This window comes from Dermacentor silvarum, chromosome 2, assembly GCF_013339745.2.
Source record: "Dermacentor silvarum isolate Dsil-2018 chromosome 2, BIME_Dsil_1.4, whole genome shotgun sequence".
Classification (NCBI taxonomy): Eukaryota; Metazoa; Arthropoda; class Arachnida; order Ixodida; family Ixodidae; genus Dermacentor; species Dermacentor silvarum.
In genome coordinates this window covers 132,144,929-132,149,678 of record NC_051155.1, presented here as the reverse complement: position 1 = coordinate 132,149,678, position 4,750 = coordinate 132,144,929, and the positions used below count along the sequence as shown (strand labels likewise).

General features: G+C 48.7%; 1 pseudogene; it reads right to left on the bottom strand.

Moving 5' to 3' along the window:
• Positions 1-902: 902 nt before the first annotated feature.
• LOC119440391 (adult-specific rigid cuticular protein 15.7-like) lies at positions 903-4,364 on the bottom strand (annotated as a pseudogene).
• Between the last annotated feature and the right edge of the window lie 386 nt (positions 4,365-4,750).

Genomic DNA, 4,750 nt, shown 5'->3' with positions numbered 1-4,750 from the left:
GCCTAGACATCGCAGTAAATGCCTGTTCTGTGGCAGTGGGCCTTGCGTTGATGCCCTTTGTTGTCTCAAACGGCCAATAGCAGTATTTCTTTGCGTTTGCTTCTTTCTTGCGAGAGTGCACGCTCCACAGTGGTTCAGAGTATATGGCGTTCCGCTTCCGAGCATAAAGTGGTGGGTTCAGCTCCTTTCAACTGCTGCCGCACTTCAATGGGTTTGCAATACAGTAATACAAAAGCCGTCGAGTATTGTATTTCGGGGTTTCATTAAACAAATTCTGGGAAGAGAGAAGGGCGGCGGAATCAAAATTTAATCGGAGCTCCTCGGTACAGTTCCTCTCATAGCTAGATTGCCGGCTTTGGGAAACAAAGCTCCATAATTTCGTTCTATGATTGGAGAGTGTCGTGCTGGGAAAACGCAATTTAAGAGGCTAGTAAAAGTAAGCCCAGAAGTTCATTCTCCTTGTCGGACACACGTACGATTATGTCCCCCGTCTCTCTTTTCCCCGACAACCTTTCCCGGATTAGCAAGCTAATTTCGGAGGTTTCGGGCTTAGATGAACCTGACACCTGCTGTCACCTCGTCCTGGAGATGCGCAACTGCCAACCTTTGAATGTGTCCTAAGTTTTTGGCTTCTGCGCCTTCGGCGGACACTCATTTCCTTCTGTGGCTGGGCCGTGATGCTCAGCCTACTGGGCACAAGATACTCAAGAAGGCCAAACTCAAACATACTGTTCCAGGAGACTATGCCCGTTGGCTAACGTGCAACAAATGCGCAAATTCATTGGCACAGTCCTGCACTACACGGGACTACATGCTTTTATTTTATGTATCCTTTTGTTCTTCTTTGCTACATACGTCTTTCGGCAATTTGCCCAATAAAAAAGCAGAGACGAGCAGTCATGATTCGTGGGCATTGTACATTTATTTACACTGCGTTCTTATACACACAAAGCGGAGACACAGACGCCACAAAGAGCGAAGGGGCACAAATCACCAGCCGAAGAAGGAAAGTGCACACTTAAGGAAATGTCGTCGTCTTGACACAGGCGAGCACACGCGAGGTCTTCATTCTTTCGGTACTTTTCTTTGGTTTTCATAAATACGCTAAAGCAGGGAATTGAGGAAGTAGCCACGAACCACAGGAGCAGCGCTGAAAGGCAATGCAATAAGTTAGCAATCTTAAGTACCAACAAGCAGTTTACTACAGACTTACTGCGTCATACCAGACGACGTGCCGTCGTGGACAAATTAAGTGAGAGCGAAATGAATTAAAACACGAAAGTGAACTTTGAAGGTTGGGGTTATCGCTGGATAATGAAGGTCACGGCCGGTGGTCGTTCACAGTAGACGTATGAAGGAAATGTCAACGACATTCTGCTATGCTTTAGCCGAACCATTCTTGCTTAAATTGTTGTGCTCGCGTCTAATTTGACCACGCTACAACTTTGCAGGAGCCATGATAATCGTACAATCGAAGACGAGTTCGTGAACTGCTGTTGCAGCAAAAATCTGAATATCTTCGTGGCATTGACTCATGACATCAAACCCAAGAAATGTATTGGGTTGTTCATGCTACAAATCACTGGCTAAGATTCTACTTTCATAGTTGCCTGCTTCAGGCTAGGAAAAAAAATTGGCTTTTTTAGTAGCACTCATGCTTCACAGATTTTCATCCCTGGTTGTATATGATAAGAGTTTGTTGTCGCGTGAATAGTTCATACGGTATGAAGGGGCGGAGTGAATATTTAGAAGTCGTGACTTAGACTTAGTATAGTCACGGGACAAGTGACGTAGTATCCCTCAGTTTTGAAAGTTTAACGACGCTCTGAGACAGTGAAGAATCATGAGGCAGTCCATCCTTAAATCGGCCGTTGCTGCACAGATGAGGTTATAATGCAGTAGATTTTACTCCTATAAAAGTGGAGTGAAATGTAACTGAGGGAAGCTCTAGATACGTAGTACTTTCTTTCTTCTTAGTATTAGCTGCCACTACGGTTCGCTCTTTTTCTATCCTGCTGCTATCACGCCTCTGTTTACCGTTTATCTTCAACGGTATGGTACATATACTTCCGACTACTGCATCAGTGAGCTGTAGTCATAAATGTTAATTTTCGTCATGATCATAAAGCTGCAGGCGCATCACTTCGTATAGATTCCAAGCGAAACAATGTATAAAGAGCAACGAAAATTAAAACGAATAAGAGTTACTTACGACAAGGACAGTACGAGAGACAGCAACAGCGGAGACATTCGTGGAAGCACTAGATAAATGACGACTACATCCTAGCCGTAATATCCGTGGCCTCCGTAGCCTCCGTAGCCACCGTAGCCTCCGTATCCACCATATCCACCGTAGCCGCCATATCCCCCGTAGCCTCGGTGTCCACCGTATCCACCGTATCCAGCCGTGTCCGTAGGCAGGCACCGTCTTGCCGTGCGCCGAGTGGTAAGGAGCGGCTGCCGGAAGGCTGCTCTTGGTTCCCGGTTCGTTGGTCTTCACCATGGCCCGGAATCCCAACTTGTCGGCCACGTAGTGCACCTGCCGGTGGCGGCCGTCGATGTCACCCAGGTAGTACGAACCGTGCACGGGACCGTACGCCGAGCCGGTCTCGTGGCGGCCGTTGACGGCGCCGTAGCCGTTTACGATGTCGTAGCCGAAGCTGTAGTGACCGTGGTCCTGTGAACGAGACGACAGACGGAGAAATGCACCGTTGTGGCAACCGCCTCATCTTCCTAACTAGTGTCACGCATGCGAACGATGTCAATTGGGTCAGCGCCAATATGTGCGCGCTTCTAACAGAGAAATGAATACATTTAAAACTATACAATTAGGAATCGTTCTACTAAAAGAGCAGTTTAAATAAATGTCCTCAGTGGCTATGGCGTTGCTCTGCTGAGCCCGAGGCTGCGGGTCCGAATTCCGGCGACCACGACCACATTCCGATGGAGGCGAAATGGATAAACGGTCGTGCACGTTGATTTGGGTGCACTCCAAAGAACCCCAGGTGGTCGAAATTAATCCGCAACCCCGCACTACGCCTTCCTTCATAAGACCACTGTTTGTAGCTTCGGGGCGGGGAGCGCCACAGTTTAATGTAATACATATTTCGAAATGCGAGTTCCAAAAAGAAAGTGGGCTTTAGGCTACTAATGTATTTGCAAACCAAAAATAATGTTAACTGCGTAAATGTGCCATATACTTAGAAACACTCTGGGCTCTTCTCATACTGTGGTATCACTAGTTTTAAACCTAAACGTTCCCTTTGAACACCATTCCCGAAAAGCCTATAATTGCGGCCTGCAGATGGCAATAACCATGTTACACGAAAACCACGCACATTCTGTTTCCTGTACGTCTTGCTGGAACCGCCGTGGTGGCCGTATCCGCCGTGTCCTCCGGCAAAAGCCACGGTCGAGATGACCAACAACAGTGTCACCTGCAAAGCGATATACGGTATTGGCGAGCAAATTGCAACCACTGGTGCCGAAAAAGTCTAAAGTAGCGGCGGCGCTCGCGAACCTGTCGAACGCTGAAAACGACACGATGTCGACAGTCCTACTTGTACTGGTAACCAACACAAATGAAAGAATAGTCATTAAGGATCCAAAAGCCCTTTTTCTTCGAAGTGCCTACACTCTGATGAAGCACCGAACAGCTAGTCTCGACATCAGCGTCATTATTCATTACTGGTTATGTTTCTTGAGGAAAGACCACTAACGATGGCAGGCACAAAGTGACTTGAATGTAGAAATACAGTTGTGACAATTGAACCAACCAGCTTTTCTATAATTAGAATCTCTATCAAAAGCGCATTATGTTGCAGCCGGAGCTCGAGCTACGACATGTACATACGTCCCAGCTTGCCATTCTAGCTATTCATTAGCCCCAGAACAAGAACACTTGTCATGACGCCTGAAAGCCGCGAGGCTCTGTGCTTGCTACAGGAGTAGCAGCCGGGGCCGTTTTATCACTTGCATACTGGCTTGTTCATTTTTGGGAGGAATTCCATGACTGTCAGGTCTGTTGTATCATTACAACACATTAGTGCATTGCAGGCCACCACCGTGGTCGGGGAAACGTGCGTGCCGCTGGCGCCGTTCGAAGTTAGCGCATAGTCTCTCCGAGATGGTTGAGCAGGAACTGGGCAAGCCGTTCGCCGTACAACTATCTCGCACGCCACACGCTAAGCAGTAGCTCCTGAGTCCACACACGGCGGCGCGAGTGGTGCCGTTCTCCCCGGAACTTACCTGAGCGATCATGTCTGCAGCTACGAGTGTTGGGTCGGCACTGACACGTCTCGATGGAAGGGGGTGGTCTTTTATAGAGCCGTTTCGAAGCCCATAACGTGTCCTAGGTGTTGTTCTTTTTTGTTGTTTCCCCCGCCGCTGCCAGCCACAAAGCACTTTCACCTGCTATTACGCGCGCGCAAAGAAACGGTGCACCTTGTCTCGTTTTCAAAAAAAGAAAGGACCAGTTTCAAAGCCGGGAGACCGGGGCGCACCCTTTGCGAGGAATGTCGCCCCCCCCCCCCCCTCCACCCTCTTCGCCTCACTGCGCTTTTCACGAATACATACCTCGCATTTGTTCGAGACTACGTGTCGGCCACGCAAGTGCGTACGCGAAAGGTGCCACTTGACCGACGACCTTGGCTCCCAGCGTGCCGCCCAGCCGCTCTGCGACCGGATCTCAACGTCTAACTTCGGGATTGAAGCCCTCCCTTGCTTTCTCAGTTTATTCCATGCACCGGTC